Source organism: Marmota marmota, unplaced genomic scaffold (assembly GCF_001458135.2).
Source record: "Marmota marmota marmota unplaced genomic scaffold, marMar, whole genome shotgun sequence".
In the NCBI taxonomy this organism is placed as follows: domain Eukaryota; kingdom Metazoa; phylum Chordata; class Mammalia; order Rodentia; family Sciuridae; genus Marmota; species Marmota marmota.
In genome coordinates this window covers 39,703,247-39,725,273 of record NW_025999977.1, presented here as the reverse complement: position 1 = coordinate 39,725,273, position 22,027 = coordinate 39,703,247, and the positions used below count along the sequence as shown (strand labels likewise).

At 42.2% G+C, this 22,027-nt stretch overlaps 1 protein-coding gene, 1 long non-coding RNA gene and 1 other non-coding gene across 4 annotated transcripts in view; 2 read left to right on the top strand and 1 right to left on the bottom strand.

The window, feature by feature from the left end:
- Positions 1–22,027, top strand: part of LOC107137033 (solute carrier family 4 member 1 adaptor protein) — a 57,123-nt gene that overhangs the window by 27,715 nt on the left and 7,381 nt on the right. The gene's annotated exons all lie outside the window — the stretch shown is intronic.
- LOC125617349 lies at positions 2,032–2,136 on the top strand. Its single transcript, XR_007348327.1, has one exon. It is a non-coding gene; the product is annotated as a U6 spliceosomal RNA (small nuclear RNA).
- On the bottom strand, positions 9,784–15,482 carry LOC125617221. The gene is made up of 2 exons (XR_007348143.1): positions 15,061–15,482; positions 9,784–10,040 (listed from the first exon to the last, which is right to left on the bottom strand). It is a non-coding gene; the product is annotated as an uncharacterized LOC125617221 (long non-coding RNA).

The following is a 22,027-nucleotide window of genomic DNA, read 5'->3' as shown; positions in this document are numbered from 1 at the left end:
GGGAGTGAGATTTTATTGGAGAACAAAAAATTCCAGGGAAAATCCCATCCAATGAAGGTTAAGGGGGGCAGCATCCCAAGGTCAGGGGCGGCGATTGGGTCTTCAGGTCAGTGGCCAGGCACGTCTCTGCACAGACAAGCCCTCGGACCTGGGAAAGGGTGGGGAAGGCTTTTAACACCGCTGTGTTTAAGCGCCTCTCACCCTCCCTCTTGCCAGGGAGGTAACTCAAATCACGTGCAAAGATCGCCTCCCACAAGTCTCCTTTTCTCAGAAATAAAAGTAAGGTTATTTAGTCATTAGAAAAAAATACTTGGTTGCAGCAGGAACACAATAGTTAACTGCAAGCAGGGTGTCCCAAGTCAGCTGTCCTGGACAGGAATTCTGAACCTTGAATTCTCCACACTCAACCTATAGTGTGGAGAAAGAGTGAAAAAAGGTGAGAAGACTCGGGGACCAGTTAGGAGCCAGTGGCAGCAGTCCAGCTGAGAGATTATGATGGCTTGAATTCAGTGGAGATCGAGAAGGAAAGAGACACATGGATCTTAGCAATATTTTTAAAAGTAGAATGACTTAAGTTGAGTGGTGGGGGGGTTGTGTAGGGTAAACGAAAGGAATCCAGGAAGATTCCTAGGCTGCTAATTTCCACATCTGAGTGGATGATGGGTCATTCATTGAGGGGGGAAATAAGAAGGGCTGGTGTAAAAGTGGAGGGGTCATGAATTCAACACTTTGAGGCACCTAAATAAAATGTCCACCAGGCAGTTGAATACATAGGCCTGGATCTCAGAAGAGAGGGCCTAGGAGCAGTTATGGCTGTCCAACAAATGAACCTCAGCATTGGGATGGGGAGATCCAGTAGGATTCATTAGAATCTAGGTGACCAACAGGAATTATGCAGAGAAACCACTGTCTTGGGCAGCTGATCTTCCTATCTTGGTGCAGGGAACAAATTTTTTTCCTGGTTATAGGTACTCATTTGTTGTAAGAAAAAGATAAAGTGTGGTACCATGTGAACAGTGGAGAAAAAATGTCAATGTATGTATTTAACATCAAAATAAGTCTCTTGATTCACTATAGGAATTAGGGGCCTAAAACTTACCTAAAAGGTCAAAACTTTTCTTAATTGTTTTTTATTTAAAATTTCCAAAAATAGCTAAGATTTATTTAATGTCCCCAGTGTGTCAACACTATGCTAACTGCCTGTATGATTCATTTAATCTTAGATCACTGAAGTAGTTCTATAGTTGAGGAAACTGAGGCCCTGAGAGTTAAGACTTGTCTAAGGCCACTCAGTAGTCTGTGAATTAGACTGAAGCCCAAACAGTCTAATATCTAAGTCCGGCTCTTAACCCTCCAGTACATTGCTTTAACATTTTTAATATACTGTATTTTAATTTTTTTAAATATTTATTTCTTAGTTTTAGGTGGACACAGTGCCTTTATTTTATTTTTATGTGGTGCTGAGAATCGAACCCAGTGCTTCACACATGCTAGGCAAGCGTGCTATCACTTGAGCCACATCCCCAGCCCAATATACTGTATTTTTTACAGAAGTTTTAGATTCACAGCAAAGGTGAACAGAAAGTACAGACTATTTCCATCCATGCCCTGTGCCCCACACATATAGTTGTCCCAGTCCCCACCAGAGCCTGCATTTGTCACACTCAAACCTACACTGATATGTTATCACCGAAACTCCATAGTTTACTTTAGGGTTCTCTCTTGGTGATGCACATTCTGTGAATTTTGATAAATGTAAATGACATGTACCCACTATTACAGTACCAAACAAAATAGTTTCACTGCCCTAAAAGTCCTGCATGATCCACCTGTTCATTTTTCCCTCCCCACCAATCCCTGGCAACCACTGATCTTTTTACTGTCTCCATAGTTTTGCCTTTTCTAAAATGTCATATTTGGGTATTACCTTAATTTTTAAAAATTCCCTGAATAATTAAACAGGCCTCACAGAACATTCTTTAACCTTTTACTAAGAATATTTTCTTTTCTGAAATAATATTTAGTGAAGAGGTGCTTGCTTCAGTACCATATATACTAAAATTGAAATGACACAGAGATTAGTATGGCCCCTGCACAAGGATGACATTGCGAATTTGTGAAGCATAGCCGATGAATTTGAAGACATGGTGGCTGAGAAGTGGCTCATTCCTGATGACTATAGGGTCAAATATATCCCCAGATGTGGTCCCCTGGATAAGTGGTGAGCTCTGCATTCATGATGGCTTCCACTGTGTTATCCCTTTCTTAATCATACCAATAAATAATTGTTGTAGCCAAGAAAAAAAATAGAGAAGAAAGTATTAAAAGAAGCATAGTCATTTTAAGGATATTTAGAGAAAAGAGAAGAAATGAAGCATGTGTAAAGAAAATTCAAGATATAAAAACCTTAGCATCACTGGGCACAGTAGCACATGTCTGTAATCCTAGTGACTCTAAAGACTGAAACAAGCAGATTGCAAGTTCAAGGTCAATCTCAGCAATTTATGAGGCCCTAACCAACTTAGTGAGACCCTGACTCAAAAGGTGCTAAGGGTTATGGTTCAGTGATTGTACATACCCCTGAGTTCAATCCTCAGTTCCCCCCACCATATGCACACACACAAAAACTTAGCATTGCCATGACGTGAATACTGGTAAGGTCCATTTATTTCAGTGGAAAATTGGGATTTCATCTTGGGAATGGATCACTTCAAGTCCCATCTTCATATCATAAGCACAGACTTTGTCATTGTATTGTAAAGTAACCCCTTTCCTAATTTAGAGACCTGTTCTGTGTGGCTTCACTGCTTAGTAGCCTCTTGACCCAGAGCACAGCGTAAGAATAGGCTGGGATGATGGGAGGGATCTTTAGGATCACTCATCACACCACCTTGGTCTGCAGAGGAAGAGACTTGGGCTCTGAGAAGCTGTGGCTCACTCACAACTGCAGTCCCCATCTACTCTCTCTAGTGTAGCTGGAGCTGGGTCACAGTAGGCTTTCCCTCACCCAGAAACTGGAGATTAATGTGTGCTATGCTTGTCTACTAGAACATTTGAGAGGATCAAATAATGTACATGAAGACACTGAATACCATAATTTGCTGTAAGGTGTGTCTCTTGCATTTGCCTTCCCCATCTTTTTCTTTTATGCCTTTCCCTGGGGGTTAGGAGTGATTTTCCCACTGCCTTCCTCAGTCCTCCCCTCCAGGTATATACAGGGTTACTGTGGGCATTTGAGGTCTCTTTTGTAATTGTAATCAGAGTACATTTTCAAAGTATTTTTTAGAGAGAGAAGATCTTACGTGACATTCTTTTAGGGCTATGTTCAAATATATAGTCCCTTAAAAGGATCACTACTACGAGGTTTTTGTTGATTTGTTGTGTCTAAATTTTGTTTTCTTGGACACAGCACTCCTCACCAAGTGGAGTGGCTTTGGGTGACTTCAGGGCAGGAGTATCTAATAACAAAAACATTAAGAAACTAGTGAAGTAGAAAGGCATTACCAAAACTTTGGGAAGGGAAAAGCAGAGTAAAGAGATCAGCTATAAGACTCTTGCTAGAATTAAAACACCTTGAGAACAGGGACTCTTGCTAGGTTTTTTGCATAGTGTCTGGCACATTCAATTAATGTTTCTTGAATGCTTGCTGTGAATATTTTCCCTGGAATTGTCCCAATTGTTTAGGAAATATGAAGCCTAGCTATCTCCTTGAAGTCCACACCCTTACCCATTACTACTTCACTGGAACTGGAACGAGTTAGCCATTTTTAGAAATATGACACAATTCCCAACTGACTTTGAAGCTGTTAGCCACAGTCTAAGGATCTGTTGCTACTATTGAAATGCTGCCACCTCCCGGATAGGGTGTGACAAGTGGCCAGCAGCTGTGGACGGATTCCTGAGAGAGGGAACCAGAGGGACGCCTGCCAGCCCTGTGGCAATCAAAAGCAGGAATCAGTCTTGGGTAGGGTGAGGGCTGAGTTCCCATACAGGATTTAGTCCAACCAAATGCTGGACTGATGGGAAATGACACAAAACTCTGACTTTTGGTGTTAGGAAGATGGGTCATAGCATCAAATTGGTATGGTCCCTTGTGACTGGCTATTCAAGTCCTGAGAATCCTCACTTGATGTGGGCATTGACAAGATTTTTCAAGACAACTTCTGGTGCCTGAGCAGACTTTGCTCTGCTTTGGGTTTAGGTGTTTGATACACCATATTCCAGGGTGGAACTGAGACTAATTCCATAGGAGACCAGAAATTTTTCTCCCCACTATGACCTGGCATTGATGATGATGCAGGTCAGAGGACTCAGCACATGATGGGACAGTGATTCTCACTAAAGGTAGCTCTGCCTTCATCTCTCAAGTCTATTTTAATTTCTCTATGTAGAGGTTTTACATTTCTTCCTTTGCATTGCCCACTCTTCTAATCCGAGCTCCCCTCACCTCTTATAGGTCTTCCTTCCTGGTCTTTACCTAATTAGCTCTCCTCCACATAATCTTAAATACAACCCTGAGTATAATGCCACATTTTGAAATCTCTAAAGGTTTTCTAGTATCCAAAGGGTGAGATCTAATTCCCTTGTGGCTTTAAATTCCCTTATAGAGTTCCTGTCCCTTTGGGTTCTATCCTTAGCACCTCCACCCCCAAAAAACAAATGGAATTAATACATTGATTCTTAAATCTCTTTTCCAGTGATTTTGGAATACTTTGAGAGCAGAGTTTTAGGTTTACAGCAAAATGGAGTGGAAGGTTGAGAGATTTTTCCATGTATCCCTGCCTTCACACATACTTAGCCTCCCATTATCAACAACCTGCACCAGAGTGATACATTTGTTATAATTGGTGCACTTACACTGACACTTGGGGTGATGACCCGAAGTCCATAATTTATATTAGCGTTCACTCTCAGTGTAATATCCTATGAGTTTGTACAAATGTTATGCCATATATATACCATTATAATATACAGATACAGTTTCACTGCCTTAAAAAATCTGTTCTATTCTTCCCTCCCCCAGATTTCTTATTTTAAAAATGTTCAACCTTGAGTCTCACTTCCTTTAGGAAATTTCCCTGATCCCCATGGTTGTCACCAATCCCTCTCTCCTACCAGTCCTGTAGCACTTTATTTCTACTTCTATAATAGTCCTTACTCTAATGGCTTCATATCTGTTAATTATGTCTGTTGCTGGGCATGATGGCACAGGCTTGTAATTCCAGCAACTCGAGGCTGAGGCAGGAGGATCACAAGTTCAAAGCTAACTTCAACAGCTTTGCAAGATCTCTGTCTCAAAATTTAAAATAAAAGGGTCTGGGAATGTAGCTCAGTGGTCAAGTGCCCCTGGATTCGATCCCCAATACAAGAAAAGAAAAAAAAAATACATTTAAACACACACATGCACATATAGTTTGTGTATGTACGTGGATTATTTACATTTGTAAGTTTTATGAGTTCTTGAGGACAGGACCACATATTTCATACCCCACTCTGTGAAACCTAGTAGTTTACAAATAGGCCCTTAGTTAACTGTTGGTTTCAATGGGCTGGGGAATTGGAGGACAGGTTCTAGTCCTTGCCTTTCCTTCTCTTGGATTTTCCTATCAGAGAAAAGACACATCACAGTTGCCTTCAACTCTTTCTTGGACAATTTAGGAACTGACTGTTTTAGCAAGATAATCCAGAGGCCTGGATTCTTGTCCTACTTGGGGCAAGGAACTATTACTTCCCATCAAGTAGTTCTGGATTTCAGCATCTAGCTTTCACTTGGGTTTTAAGTCCTCTGCTCGCCCTGGGAAATCCTGATCTTTGGCTTGGGTCTCCTCAGGTCTGCCATTGTCACATACACCCCTTCAGAAGACCATGCAACCATGGCAGAGAGTGACCATACGAGGGCAGTAAAGACCTGTTACTGTGCAACGAACTTGCACATGTGGCTGAAAGATGATAAATAAATGTTTGAAAATGGAACAAAGAGTAAAATAAAATCAGAAACACAGGATTCCGAAGGAGTCAAGGGCAGCAAGCTGATTCAGATCAACAATGTCTCCCTGGGCCCAAGACCTGAAGTAGCAAGGTAGCCAGGGACATTGTTAAGGTCTAAAGGCTGCTTTCCAAATCTCTTCCCAACCTGTTGTTACTGTGATTAGTTACCCCTTGAGAAAGTCGTTCTCCAGTTATGATTCAAATATTTTGTGGAGGAATTAGGATATCACCTATTTATTCCTTATGTCCTATATTGCAGCTTTATAGTTTACAGAGCATTTTTAAACACACATTTTTTAATCTGAATCTCTTTTATCAGTTTTGAATGGCAGAAAGAAGAGATATTATCACTGAAGGAAAAGGGGATTGGGAACATGAATTGACTTGATCAAAGGCATACTGAATTTGTGGTAGAACCAAGTCTAGATGAGTTTCTTTAACTCCAGAGCATCTGCTTATTCCTTCTAGATTTCAGTTGTCCATGTTTGGAAGCTGAGGTTTGCTTGTTTTATGGTGCTATTGCTCTACCACTAAGCTACACTTCTAGCCCTGTAAGCTGAGTTGTTAAGAGCAAGGACTTCATCCCTGTCTGGTACCCCTTAATCTTTAGGGCTAGGACTGAGTGTGTTACATAAGGTCTGTCCCTTAGGATTCTGATCCTATGATTTATGTCTTGTCCTCCATAATTCAATGATTCTTTGACTTTAAGGCACAGCTCTGACAAAGATAGCCTTGGCCTTTAGTGATACTACCAGCTGAGCATTTCAACAAGGGCACCCATTTGGCTGGTAACCTTTCAAGATCCATCCTTAATGATGCAGGGATGGTGATGGAATAGAACATATTAAATATATATCAAAACACACACACGATTGCTAAGAATGAGATCAACTTTTAAAGTGAGTCTATTTAAGGAAAACATTAAGTAAATAATAGTATGGTGATATGCAAAAGAAGAAAGCATGAACTTGCCAATGACAAATTCAAGGAATTGTGATGAAGTAGGAAGATACAACAAAACTAATTAGTCACAAAAATAATTCTAAGTTTGGCTCTGTCATACTTAAGCCATGTAACCCTAATGAAGCTGCTAACCTTAAATGAGCCTGTTTCCTCATTTATGAAGTCGAGAAAGAATTCCTACCCTCCTTCCCTTGGAATGTTGTGAAAGCATGTTAAAGCCTGGAATGTACCAGGCTAATGTCTGGTGCTACTGATATCCTAAGTCCTTTTTACCCACATTTTTCCAGACCTCCTCTCTGCCACCACAGATTATGCCTCCCACCCAGCCTCAATTTCCTGGAAGCCCAAGGACTGATTCCAGTTCAGTTTGTTGTCTACACCTGGGTTTGCTATTCTGAAGGTGGGGAGGAGGGAAGGGCTGGAGAAATGCTGGAATCAGTCTGGGAACAAGTCCCAGCACATGTCACTGTTTGCTTTGTCATCCTGATTCAATGACCTCATACTAGGAAGGGAGGAGCAGCAGGAGCTGTTCAGTTCCAGATACCTAAGGCGGCTTCTGACATCTACTGTTTTCCTTGGCATGAAAGAGCAGGCACTGGGCTGTGATTTTTTAAGGTCTGAGCTAATCTGGGAAGTGAAGAACAGTACCTCCTGCAGCTGACCAGACTCCTCTTCTTGGGAGTTGCTTTGAACAAAGGGGTAGAGGGCACTGGAGAGGCATCAGAATCTGTGCTGTTGCTCCTGCCCCTTGGAGGGACTCCAGAACACAAGGTCTATTCCTACATTTTCATCCGTCTTAGTACTACCTGAGGTGAGTGCTAAGAATGGGCATATTGCCCAGTTAAAGGAGAAAGAGCCTGGGGCTTGGACAGCTACTGAATTGTTTCTTAGCCTGATCCTTATAGGATAGCCAACAAGCATTCACAGAGGCTCCAAAGCCCTTAGAGGCCAGAGAGCATCCTCATCCTCATGGGCTCACACATTCACTGAGCATTTTGACAGCATTTACTATGTACCAGGCCTTTTGGAGAAATGAGGCAGTCACGGTTTTACCACCAGGATCCCTTATCCCACCCCACCTGGCACCCTGGGGCTTAATTGAGGTTTAAATAATTTTGTTGGCTGAACAATTTGGCTTCGTTAATTATTAATTTCCAGGTTTTTGATAATCAAATATTTGCATAACTAAAAATAAATGTTTAAGATCAAATTTTGTCTTCATTGGATTTACCAGCTATTTTTAAAAGTAGCTGGCAAGCCAGGCTTGGTGGTGTATGTCTGTAATTCTAGCTACTTAGAGGCTGAGGCAGGAGGATCTCAAAATTTGAGGCAAAAAAAAAAAAAAATTGAGGCTAGCCTGAGCAACTTAGTTAGGCCCTGTCTCAGGAAAAGAGAGAAGAAAAAAAAAAAAAAATCTGGGGATGTAGTTCAGTGGTAGTGCTCTTGCTTAGCATGCATGAGGCCCTGGGTTCCATTCTCCAGTACCACACACACACACACACACACACACAGAGCTGGTAGAATACAGGGGAATGAGTTCAAGGTTTTAGAGTCTTCAGCTGGATTTTGAGGGGTAGATAAGAGTTCATAAGTAGAAAAAAAAGAGAACACTACAAGCAGAGGGAGCAGAATGATCCAGGTGCTAGTCCCAAAACCTGTCCCAAGGCCAATCTGTTGTATTGGACCGTGTCTTGAGCTCAAAGGCGTTGAACATTATATAATGTATTTTGTACTGGAGATCAAACCCAAAGCTTTGCACATGCTAGGCAAGAGCTCTACTACTGAACTACATTCCCAGCTCTTTGAGCTTAGTGATTTAGAAACCAGAGTTTAGAATAGAATTGATGAGGGTGGAGATGAGAACTGGAAATCTTATGGTTAAGTGTTCCAGTTTTTCCACATCATCGTTTTGAGAAATGGAGGCAGGAAATCCCATTGAAGTCCCTTTGGTTCCCAAGGGCAGAGGCGAAAAGAATATAGCAAAGGGTAAGCCAAAATTTTGCCCCAGAGCTGGCCTCAAAACCTGTCTCCCATCTGACTGCCCCACCCCGTAGCTCTAAGAGCAAACCATTTATTTTGTATGATTTTAAAAAACTGGCTCATCTCATAAATGTTCCAGAGTCAGAACAGGCTGTGCCATGGCTGAAATAAACCTGCTGAACAAATAAACAAGACAGGCTGTGGGCTGGGGAAAGCACTAGACATGGGCCCCATCAGATCCGGACCTCAGCAAGGCTCTCCTGAGTCTGGGCCTCTGCTTCTTCCCTTTAACAGAAAGGGTGAGATTTTGGGGGTCCCTCCAGCTCTGTGCTCTAGGCAAATCATAAAAAGGAGAGAACTATGAGCCTTCTTCAGAAGCCTCCTTCCTTCCACATCAGGAGGCTAAGGGCTGAAGAGGGGATCTCTTCATGAGCAAACATTGGAACCAGAGCTCAGCCATTCTCTTGTTCATTCATCATATACTACCTGAGAGTCTAGTCCCTGCTAGGTGCTGTGCTGCCCTGTCTCTCAAGGTACATACAAGGAGTCATAGTTGGGTTAGCAGAAGAGAGAAGACTGATAGTTCCTTATACACACCTACCTCTTGCCCCCTGTCCCCGTGCTTGTTCCTGCTGTTCCCACTGCCCAGATTGCCAACTCCTCCCTTCTCCTTCAATCTCAGTTTAAATGTCATTTCCCTGACCACATTATATATGGTAGGGTACCCCATCTCCCCCGTCACTCTCCATCACCCTTATAGAATTTGCAGAACTTTGTAAGTATATATGTCTGCCTGTGTAGTTTGTCACTTATTTTTCATCTTTCTGGCTAGAATATAAGTTACACAAAGGCAAGGATTCTATTGTGTTTATCACTTCTGGACTCTAAGCAGCATACATTTATAGAGTACATGAACAATTTCTTGGCAGATACCATGTTTTTTACATAGACTTCTTCATTTAGTCTTCTTAACTTCAAGAAAGAAGCATTCTTTTATCTTCTTTAGAGTGAAGTTCATTAGAAGCTTCTGGATGGATCTTGCAGTTGGAAGATTGAGAGATTGGGTTCAAACCTCCTCTTCAAGTTGGGACTGTTTTTACTTCACCAAACTGCAGGGACAGATAATATGAGGCTCTGAGCATGGCATCTGAGCTCTATTTTTTTTTTTAGAAAACAAAATTTTTTTTCAAACCCAGGGGCACTCTGTCACTAAGCCACGTTCCCCCACCCCATTTTTATTTTTATTTCTTGGGACAGGGTCTCACTAAGTCACTTAGGGCCTTGCTAAATTACTGGGGCTGGCCTCAAATTTGCAATCCTCCTGCTTCAGCTTCCCAAGTTGTTGGGATTACAGTCATGCACCACCACACCCAGTTTATTTTGACATCATTTTAATTTACCTAAAAGCTGCAAAACCAGTACAAAGAACTCTAGTGTATTCTTCACTCAGGTTTACCAAATGTTCACATTTTGCTACATTTGTTTTAATAACTGAGTGTATATATACATATTTATACTTATTTTCTTTCTTTTTAACCATTTGAGAGTAAGTTGCAGACTAGCAATTCTTCCCCCTTAAATATTTCAGTGTGACTTTCTCAAGAACATGGATACTTTCTTACATAAATCAGGGAACTTAACATGGATATAATGCTATTACTTAATATATAATGCATAGTAAAGTTCATTCAGTTTTCCAATAATGTTCTTAACAGAGATGGTCCAGGATCCAATCCAGATCACACATTCCATTTAGTTTCATATCTCTTGAGTTTTTACCATAGAACAGTTAGTTCCTCAGCCTTTCTTTGTCTTGCGTGACATTGATATTTTTCATGAGTACAGGTCAGTTCTGTAGTATGCTTCTTGGTTTGGTTAGTCTGACGTGGGCTCACAATTAGATTCCAAGTTAGGCATTTGCTGGCAGGAATCCCACAGAAGTGATGTTGTATTCTCAGTGTGTCATATCAGGAGCCATATGATGTCTCTGTCTTGGGATTGATGATATTAACTTTGATCACTTGATTTAGGAGATGTCTGCCAGGAAAAGTTACTCTTTCTTCTTATAATTAGTAAATAATTGGGTGAAGGATTATTTAAGGCTGTGAGTATCCTTTCCTCATCTAACTTTTACTTCCATTGATGATTCTTGCTTGAATCAATTATTAGTATGGTAGTTGCAAAACAGATCTTATTTCTGATTTTAAGGCTGATGTCTATCAGGATAAATGGGTAGGATGGAAGGGAGGAGGGAGCAAGAGACCTAATTCTAAAAACACCTGGTTTCTCAAATGTCTACTGAAATAGGAAGTGACTGATATTAATTTCCTACCTTACTAAGTAAAAAGTGAAAGAATGACATGGGATTTTTCATGAAAAATAAAAGATGTTCATTACTAGCCAGGTGCTGTGGTACTCGACTGTAATCCTGCTGAGGCAGGAGGATCATAAGTTCAAAGCCAGCCTCAGCCACTTAATGAGACCCTAAGAAACTTAGCAAGACCTTGTCTCAAAATAAAAAAAGAAAGCGGGGCGGCCGGGATTGTGACTCAGTGATTAAGTGCCTCCTGGGTTCAATTCCTGGTACCTCTCCCCTGCAAAAAAGAAAAAAGTTCATTCCTAATGGAATAATGATTTCCAGTTTTCAAGCACAGAATAACTCCCACACACCACACCAACCATTTAGAATTCATTATTTGTCTCAGTCCTCACAAAAACTCTATGAGACTGTATTGTTGCCTCTGATTTATAGACAGGAAACTTAAAACTCACTCAGAAAGTTTTAAGTGAATTTACCTAAAGTCATACAGCTAGAAAGTGGAAGAGTCAGGATTCAAATCAAGATCTATTGGGCTCCAAAGCCTTTACTCTTTTCCCTAGGAAGAAGTCTTTTTGTGTCATGGTAGTCAGTCTCCATACATTCCAGGCAATGCCAGTTTCCAACTGTTTTCCAGCCTAAGGGTGAGTTATGCTGCAAAAGGGAATGTTAAATATGGGGGTCTGAAGCCTGCAAAGAGGCAGGTGAGGCCCTCAGTATAGTTAGTTATGGCATCAGCCAGGTGGCTCCTGATTTACAGACATCACTGCTCCCTGAGCAGCCCCATGGCTGGCAGTGGTCTGAGAGGACCTCCCACCAATTCAGCTATGACCCCCTGTAGCCCAAGTGGCAGAGCCATCCCTAGACATTGACTCATCAGTTCCCCTTGCCAGGTACTGCTGCATCTCCTGTGCTTAGAAAAGCAGGAAGCTGAACTCTGACATTTTAGAAAGTCTTTGAACAGTAACCTTGATTGAGGGGATTTTCCAGTTAACCCTGGAGAATTTCATTTAACCGAAGGCTTACTGTATTCTTGTTCTTTGAAATGTGGTAATTCATGTACACTGCGTGTTTATGATAATTCTCATTAATCAGTCAAGTCAACCAAAAGTGATTTCTTCACCAGTTAGGATACACCATAGAACCACAGAAATACCAAATTTAAAAGAGCTTTGAGACTCATTTAATAGGACTCTTCACTGTATAGGGGGAAACTAAGGCCCAGAGAGGGGATAAAATTCATTCACATTTATATAGCCTATTACTGGCACAACCAGAACTAGAAATTCTCAGTTCAAAGTGCTTTCTGCCACATCAAAAAAATTTTTCTTTAAAAAATGTTTTTGTAGTTGTGGATGGATTGACTGCCTTTATTTTATTAATTTATTTTTTTATGTGGTGCTGAGGATCAAACCCAATGCCTCACAAATGCTAGGCAAGTGCTCTTCCACTGAGCCACAGCCCCAGCACCCCACATCAAAAAATTTTAAGTTCAGGGTTTCCTGCAGGTTGAATTTAGACTGCAACCATGTTTTGTTTGGGTGTCATAGTATTTTGGAAATTGGGAGGTTTCATGTAAAAATCCAAATTTCGTGAGTTTTTGTTTTGTGTTAAAAGTAGGAAATATGGCCACACTGGGCCTGATGGCAGTGGAACTACTCATTCCCCCTCTAGACTGAGGCACTAGAATCTAGAAGCCACTTCCTATCACTCCCTGTCATCGTGCACCTGATCTATTTCATGATCCACCTGACCTACTAAGCACTGGAATTTGGCTTCTGTGCTTTCTGGTGAAGGGTGCTCTTTGGTTAAAAAAAAAAAGGAGGGGGGCTAAAGTGAGTCAGATTGAAAAACAGGGAAGATAATAAGAAATTAGAAGCTCTTGATATGGAAGTGATCTATGTTAAAGGATGGAGAAGCTGTGGGCAGAAAAAACATCCAGGGAGCTACTGGAAGGAAGAGATGGATGCCAGAGATCCCAAAGGAGATATAGACAGGATTTGATGCCTGCATGCAGGTGGGAAGAGAGGGAAAGAGAAGAATCAAAGCTGATGGAACCTTTGTGTTGGATGATCAGAGGAATGGTTATGGCCCAAACAGAAAAGGGAAACCAGGAGGGAAAGCTGGTTCGGGAAAAATAAGAAACTCATTTTTAGGTATGTATTATTGGAGATGACAATAGGGCTTACATTTAAAGTTGTGCAGTGGGCAACTGAATTTGAGACTGGAATTTAAGAGATCAGAGCAGGTAACCTAGAGGATATAGCTGAGCCCATCAAATTCAGTGTGATCTCTTCTGAAAGGCAGAAGGCCAAGAACAGGGAACTCAGTGCAGCATGATGAATACTGGAAAGTGGCCACTGTTTAAAAAATCACAGAACAGCAGGAGGAGCCAGCAACAGATAAGGAATCCGTGAGGCAGGAAGAGATTGAGGTTGGGGTATCACTGTAGAAGACATAAGGCAGAGATAAAGAATAGAAACATAACCAGAGAGTATCCTAGAGAAAATGGAAGATCTAATTAAGGTGGGAGGGAGGTATGTTTGTAGGTTGTGCTTTGTAGGAGTCATGGGGGGCAGTGAAGTGGCCCTCTTTTAATAACTATGGAAAAATGGGGGAATCAAGATCAAGTAGATTTCAAAGGCTGATTCTCATATTAGCTACTCTGTATGTGCCTGGGAATGGGCTCCTGACTTCTCACTTATTATTCCAGAGATAGCTCATCTCACATCATTTCCTTAGTTTGGACTTAACTCTGTCCATTTTTAAAAACATTTACTTCTTAGTTATAGGTGGACACAATATCTTTATTTTTATGTGGTGCTGAGGATCAAACCCAGTGCCCCACGCATGTGAGGCAAGCACTCTTCCTCTGAGCCACAATCCCAGCCTCTGTTTTTGTCCATTTTGACAATGAAACAAAATGCTTTATACTGGGTCCTTTATAAACCACAGAAATTTACTTCCCAGAGTTCTGGAGGCTGGAAAATCCAAGATCTTAAGGCACCAGCAGATCTGGTGATCTGGTGAGGGGCCATTCCTCATAGATGGTACTTGCTACGAGTCCTCGTATGGTAGAAAGGGCAAATAGGCTCCCTCAAGCCTTTTTTTTTAATAGGAGCACTAATCTCATTCACAGAGGGAACACTTCTAATCTGATCACCTTCCAAAAGTTCCCTGCCTCTTAGTAATGTGGGGGTAGAAGTTAGGTTTTAATATGTGAACTTGACAGTGGGGAGGGTGAGGATGCTCTCATAGACCATACAGCTTTAACTAAAATGTGCTTGCGCGCGCACACACACACACATAAACACACACACACACTGGATGTTGCCCATTCTGAGGGGCAGCAAATTATGTGTAATTTAAAAGATGCAAACTAGGCCTCTTCCCTTGATAGAGGACAGTTAAAAGATGCCTTCCCTTGTACCAAATTAGTCATGTGATGAAGCTTTATTATTAGAATTTCCATTGCCGTAAACACAGTAGAAGTTCTGGGATGTCAAGATAGGTGTTAAATTTGAACCCAAGTCTCTTGGAATCCTAATGTAGGGTCCTTTCCACTACTAGATGCCAGCAGGACCCTGGTAGCAAACTAGCATGGAAACCTGGATATGCCACTACCCTTAGGAAGCAGTGTACAGTCTAATCTTCACTTATCCACTTGCATGTGAAATGCTTGCCCATAAAAATACATCTTTAAAAACACACATTGATTATAATGAGGGAGATCAGAGGGTAGGGAGAGAAAGAAGAGAGTAATGAATCTGGGTGGGATGAAACTCCCAAGAAGAGATAGATGTATGCAATACCTGGGACTGAGCTGCGGCTTTTAACCTGGAGCCTCGGATCCCCAGGGTTGGATGGTCCAACTTCAGGAGTTGCTCACACCCGAAATTACAAGCATCATTGTAGTGACTTGTGTGCATGTGGGTTGCTGTGGTCATTTTCTAGGAGCAGGGCGCATACTTCATCAGATTTTCAAAATGGCCCTTGCCCAAAAAAGTTGAGAACCACTGATGCGGAAGCATGTACAGCCCCTTCCTGGATTCAGAACACAATGGCACAGTTTATACCCGGTGCCTGTCATTTTTTTCTAAATTCTCGCCTAGAAATCTATTCCAACTAGACTCTTTCTACCCAGGGGGGAAATCCCTCCTCCTGAAAGCCTATTTTTAGGAAAGCCTGGCCGAGTGACTCCCCGCAGTCGCAGGGGTGCTGCGCAGGCCAGAGGGTGCCCGTGGCCCTGGAAGGATCAGCAGCGCCAGAGGGGGCTGCGGGCGAGCGGATGTCACGGCTTACCTCAGAGCCCGAATTAGAAGCCTGAAAAAATCACAGCAGGAAATAATGTGGTGCCTAAAATAGAAGCAGCAACTGGGAGAGAGGCCGGGGAGTAGGTGGCATTTGAGGCTCCTGCCGCGTCCCCCCAGCGGCTGCCTGACGAGCAAGCGCCTCGGAGGCGTGAGGATGTCACCCGGCTAGAGGAGGCCGCCAAGGCCCAGCCGCTGTACTTATGGCTGCTGGAGGAGGGGACTTATTACAGTCACACTGGCAGGTGCCCCGCCAGTCTCCTCCAACCTTTCCCGCTCCCTCCTCCCCTCCCCCACCGTTCCTCCCACTGCCTTCTTCCTCCCACCACCTTCCCTTCAGCCCCTTCCTCCTCTCAACTTCCCACCATTTCCTCCTTCCCCTCCCTACATCAAGCCCCTCCCTTTCTTCCCTGTCTAGCCTCTGCCCCCTCTGCTCTAGGCTGCCAGGAGGCCCTTGGTGCACCCTAGGCAATCAAAAGTCACTTAGCAGCAGCTTCACCAAGGTCAGCCTCCTCTCCTGACTGGAGTAATTCCTCCATCATCCTGCCCTCAGCACCCTTGCCACCTCTTTGGGAGAGGCTGGCAGGGCTAGTATTCCTTCCCTGGGCTCTTGCTTCAGGAAGGCAGAGAGAAAGCCCAAGCTTGCCTGCTGACCTGGGCTGGCCACAGGATATCCCTCAAATAAGTACACTGGTTGGGTGTGAGGTTTGCTAAGCCAGAGGCACTCTGTTACCAAGCTGTCAAGGGCAAAGGGCAGTGGACAAAAATAAGGAGGGCCAGCACTTAAGAGCTTACCCATAATTCACTTCAGTTACTCCTCAGGACACTATGAGTTAGGAATTTCTATCATTCCTGTTTTACATATGAAGAAAGGGAGACACAAAAAGATGAATTAACATGGCATGTTCATAAAACATGCTGGTGGCCAGGGATGTTTGACTGCAGCATCCCTAAACATCCTACTGAACTTGAACAGACCTGTCAGCTTAGTGCTTGAATTAAGCTTCTCCACTTAGTGTTCTGCTACTCAGCTTTTCTAAAAAGTAATTGATAGCTTGGAAATTTCAGATTTTTTTTAAATCCCATATTCCTGTATTCTTATTTTTACCTCCTGAGTATCCCCCTGCACCACCACCACCCCAGCTGTTTTCTACTGAAAACAAGCTCTCTCGGTTTTTGCTAGTTTGAGATGCTGTGAGTCCTCGGTACCATCTGGAATGGAATGGGCATTCATTTGTGCTTGAGTGCACTGCCCACACACATGTGTTCCACTTGTTTCCTCTGCCTCATGCCTTTCTGTCACTCTGGGGTTAGTGGTTTATGATTTACCAAACATTCATAAAGAGGTATGTGGCTAATGTGGCATCACACAAGCATTGTTCCCTGGAGTCTAGATATTATTGGGATAAATGGTGAGAAAAAATGACTGAGATTGTGGGTAAGGGTGCAGGGACCTCCAAAGACTAAAAGAAATGTCAGAATAAAAAATATAGGGCTAGGGTTGTAGCTCAGAGGTAGAGCACTTGTCTTGCACATGTGAGGCGCATTAAAAATATAGTTAGCATGCATTAATATGTCCTGAATGCAAGGTTTTGTTCTATATATTTTATAAGAATTATCTCACATAAATGATAATAAGAATCCTGTGACATGAGTATCATCATCATTTGACAGAAAACTCAAGTCATATAAAGCTTAGAGCTAGGATTCTGATGCATTTAATCAGCCCACTAATTGCAAACAAAAACAGGGTGCTGTTTTTTTCGTTTTTTCCCTCCAAAATAGAAATATCTTTGTCTTTTTGCTAGCTTTGAAAAGGTTTACATGCTCACTGTGAAGAATTAAAATGATACAAAGTACATAAAGAAAAAAATAAAAGCCTTTCTCCATAAGCCCCCTCCTCATGGACCCACATTTAAAGGTTTCTGATATTGCCATTGTATTGAATTGGGGGATCAGAAAGGTATAAACATAAACATTTTGGCCATATACTGAAATAGACAAGTTATTTTATTTCAGCCTTGTAAAATGAAAGGTAAGGATGTAGTAATAGGCTTCTGTATTGCTGGTGACAGTTTAATTAGTACAATTTTTTTTTTTTTCCTATACTGGGGATTAAAACCAGGGTTGTTCTACTGCTGAACTACAGCCCCAGCCCTTTTCATTTTGAGACAAGGTCTTCCTGAGTTGCCAGGCTGGCCTAGAACTTGTGATCCTCCTACCTCAGCCTCCTACCTCAGCCTGTTGCTGGGATTACAGGCATTTCCACCAAGCCCTGCTAATTAATACAACCTTAAAGCAATTTGTGAATATATATTGAGTGACTTAAAAATATTCATACCTTAAAAAATTCATACCTGATACTTTATACCAATTCTACTTATGAGAGCCTATCACAAAGAAATAAATAAATGAAAAGCTAATATGTAATATTTTCATATTCAAAATTTTGGCATAACTTCAATGTCCTTCAAAAAGAGAATGGTTAAACCAGGTGCAGTGGCACATGATTGTAATCCCAGCAGCTCAAGAAGTTGAGGCAGGAGGATTGCAAGTTCAAGAGCAGTCTCAGCAACTTAGCAAGGCCCTGAGCAATTTAATGAAGACTGTCTCAAAATAAAAAATAAAAAGGTCTAGGGGATATGGCTCAGTGGTAAAGTGCCCCTGGGTTCTATCCCCAGTACCAGAGAAAATGGTTAAATATGTCATAAAAAAATTAGAGCCCTCTCCTTGCTAGAATAACATGCAGTCATTTAAAATGATGTGTAAAGACTCTAATAATATGATGGAAATGTTTAGAATATAAAGTCAAATAAAAAAATACACAGCCTGGTACTGTGGTAATATACCTTTAATTCCAGTGACTTGGGAGGCTGAGGCAGGAGGATTGAAAGTTTGAGGCCAGCCTAAACAGATTAGTGAAGCACTGTCGTAAAACAAACATGAAAAAGGCTGGGAATGTGGAAAAGTGCCTCTGAGTTCAATCCCCAATAACAACAGCAACAACAACAAAAATACACACACACACAGACACACAGAAACACACACACATATTTATACTGCATGATTAAAATTGTATAAAAGGAAATAATAGCAAAATGTAGAGTCTAGGGCTGGGGCTCAGTGGTAGGGCACTTGCCTGGCATGTGTGAGGCACGGAGTTCGATTCTCAGCACCACGTATAAATACATAAATAAAATAAAGGTCTATCAACAACTAAAAAAAAAGAAAAAGAAATAATAGCAAAATGTTACCAGTGATTGTATTAGTATATGGAGACTAATGTGGTTTTCCTTTTTCATTCTTTCTGTAATGTGGTTTATTTTTGTAATAAAAATTATATCTGCTTAAAGACTGGAAAATAGATGGAAATTATCAAAGAACTCTTATTTCTTCTCTCCTCTCTGAATCTGAGATTTACTTCTAAAATGAAACAGATTAGAATTAGATGACTTCTAAATCATGCCAGCTCTAATATTATATATTTCCTGATAGTCAAGTGACTCCCTCTGTAATTGATTTAGAGTCAAAATTCATCTCACCATTATGTACAATAATGCACCAATAAAAAATATTGAAAAAAGACAAAGTCAACATTCAAGCTACGTGCAGTGGTGTGCACTTATAGTCCTAGCTACTTGGGAGGCTGAGACAGGAAGATCCCTCAAGCCTGGGAATTTAAGACAAGCTGGGCAGCATAACCAAGCCCCATCTCTTAAAAAAATAACAAAAAGCCAAAATTCAGTCACCACACTGAAATTGAACAGAACAGAGTAGAACTTGTTCTGTGACCATTAATTTAGGCTCTGCCTACCTTTATCAGAGTATCCATTCATTTAAAAAAACCAGAAAGTTGTTTGGATCTGCATAGAGGCTCAATCTAGGTTCAGTGTTCCCACTAGAAAGACATTTTTTTTTCCTTAAAAATAAAGATATCTTTTTCATTCCCCACTGGGAAGGAGAGACTCCCAAACTTGGCAGTCCCAGAACTGGATAATTGGGGCAGTGACTTCTTAGCTTATCCTCATTTTGAGGGACTGTGTCCCAGCTTGGCTCTTTCATTCCTCATTCTATGAGCTGGAATACCAAAAAAAAATGGTATGTGAGGCTCCCATGGCCCTGCCTTGCCCACTCCTCTGCAGTGGCAAGGGATGGATGGAAACTGTTTACTAGGTGGAGAGCTCCTTGAAGGCAGGGACCAGGGTTTTATTCTGGCACCTGAACATGGAATGAATGAATGGGTTATCAACTAAGTGTGAAGAAGCCCATTGCATGGGAGATCCAGTAGGAGTTCCATGTATCTATGAAATAAGTAAGGCTAGCAGTCAGAAGAAGTATATTGTGAGGTCACTGATCTGGAGGAGTTGGGGGTGGGAATGTGTTTGGGAAGGCACAAGGCTGGCACAGACTTCGTCAGAGCCCTGAAAGGGGCTGAGTGGGCTCTGACTCAGCTCCATGAGTCACTCACTGTACTGCTGTCTCCATCCTCTGGGCACATCCTCTGGACCATTGAGCTCAGCCTTAAGTGGAGGAGGGTGAAATTTGGGCCTGCACTTCCAGATGAGTCACCTAGCTGAGCTGGAAGGAAGGGGTTGAAGCACCACCCTCCTGTCCCCCATCAACACCTGTGCTTCCTCAGGGGTTCTCATGCAGACTCAGACCTCATGAGTAGGTTCTAGTTGCTCCATTAATAGCCTACCTGGCTCTGTCACACTCCCCTGCTCAATCTGCATAATTTCCATGGTGCCCTCACAGAGTTGACTCCTGGGATTCTCGTGGGCATCTCAAGTGAGCTTATAAAGAACTTTACATGGCTGCCTCATACCACTTGTCATTCTATATTCTTTACCTCCCCCAAAACCTTTTCAGTTTGAAAAGCAGTTTTATATTCCTTGTCTCATTGATTCTTCTGAGACCCTGGGCAGCAAATACCACCATTCTACAGGGAAGAACATGGAAGCTCCAAGAGGCACAGGAACTAATGAAGGGATTCATGAAGGGCCTTGAAGGGCAAAGGCATGCCACAGAAAGGGCAGAGCTGGCCAGTGGAACTTCCAGGCATTGGGTTGGGCAGTGGGCTGGGGAAGAGGGACAGTGCTGGCCATTCTGTGTCATGACAAAAAAGATAGCTGATTGGGAGCAAAAGACAGATGAGGTACTTTGTCTTTTCCTTATGATGAAAGGGAAGCCATTGCAGGGAGCAACATGGGTTTTAAAAACTTGTCTTGGGTGGAGTGTGAGCAGGGAATTGGAACAGGGCCAGCCAGGAGCTGGCTCCACAGTTCAGGGAGGGGCTGGCCTGGTCTGCCTGTGGGCAAGTGCAGAGGAGTCCGGAAAGGAGGGGGGAAGCACTCAGAGATCTTCTGGAGGCTGGCCAAGAAGGCCTCTAGGCTGGTGTCACACAGGCAATTGAAAGTAGGGGTTTAAGGCTGTTACCCCTGAATAAATTATATATATTTATTCCACTATAAAGGCCCTGGCATGCTAAGTAGGATACAGTCCACATGCAGATGTGATTGTATTCAGTCAGGGGATGACAATGACTCAGGGTAGAAGGATGGTCACTAGGGCCACCAACCCCAAGGAGCTGAGCAAAGGCAGGTGCAACCTCTGTGACAATGCTCCTAATAGGGGAAGTCCTTTTGTAAAGTTAAAGCACCTGCCCACCCATTAAAAGCCCTATAAAGGAGACAGGTGACTCTTGCCTCTTGGTGGCTCAAGAATGAAACTATGTTCTTGTTCCTCCCTCCACCCAACGTTGGGCTCCACAGATTACCACCCAGGAATGAGGACATAGCCCTGGCAGATAGGCAGGCAGCCAGGAAGGGGCCTCTTGGGAGAGTTCCTAGAACTTCTGGTGGAGTGTGGCTCTGGATTGTAGAGATAGGTCTGGGGTCCTTGAGCCCTTTAGCCCAAGAGGGTTGGGGAGGGGTTACTATTTCCAGATAAGACCAATAAAAATAAATAAGGCCAATAAAAATAAAGAACAGGGCTGGAGTTGTAGCTTAGTGGTAGGACACTTGCCTCACAAGCATGAGGCACTGAGTTGGATTCTCAGCACCACATAAAAATAAATAAATAAAAATACTGTGTCCATCTGCAGCTAAAAAGAAATATAGAACAGACACCTAGTTAAATTTGAATTTCAGATAAACAACAAATAATTTTTATAAGTATATCCTAAATATTCCATGGGATATACTTATATCAAAAATATCTGATGCTTATCTATCTAATTAGGTATGTGTCCTTTATTTGTATTTACTAAATTTGGCAACCCATAAGGGATGCCTTACTACTTCTGCATCCCAGGGCCTTGGGAATTTTTCTCTGTCTAGACCATGGAAATAACTAGCTTATGCATGTCCTGGAACTTATGTGGGCTTCAAGGTCACATTAGGAGACAAGCCTGTCTCTGATGGCCTTTCAGTTTCTGGCTCAGCCTAGCAGTCATCTTGTAAACAGCAGT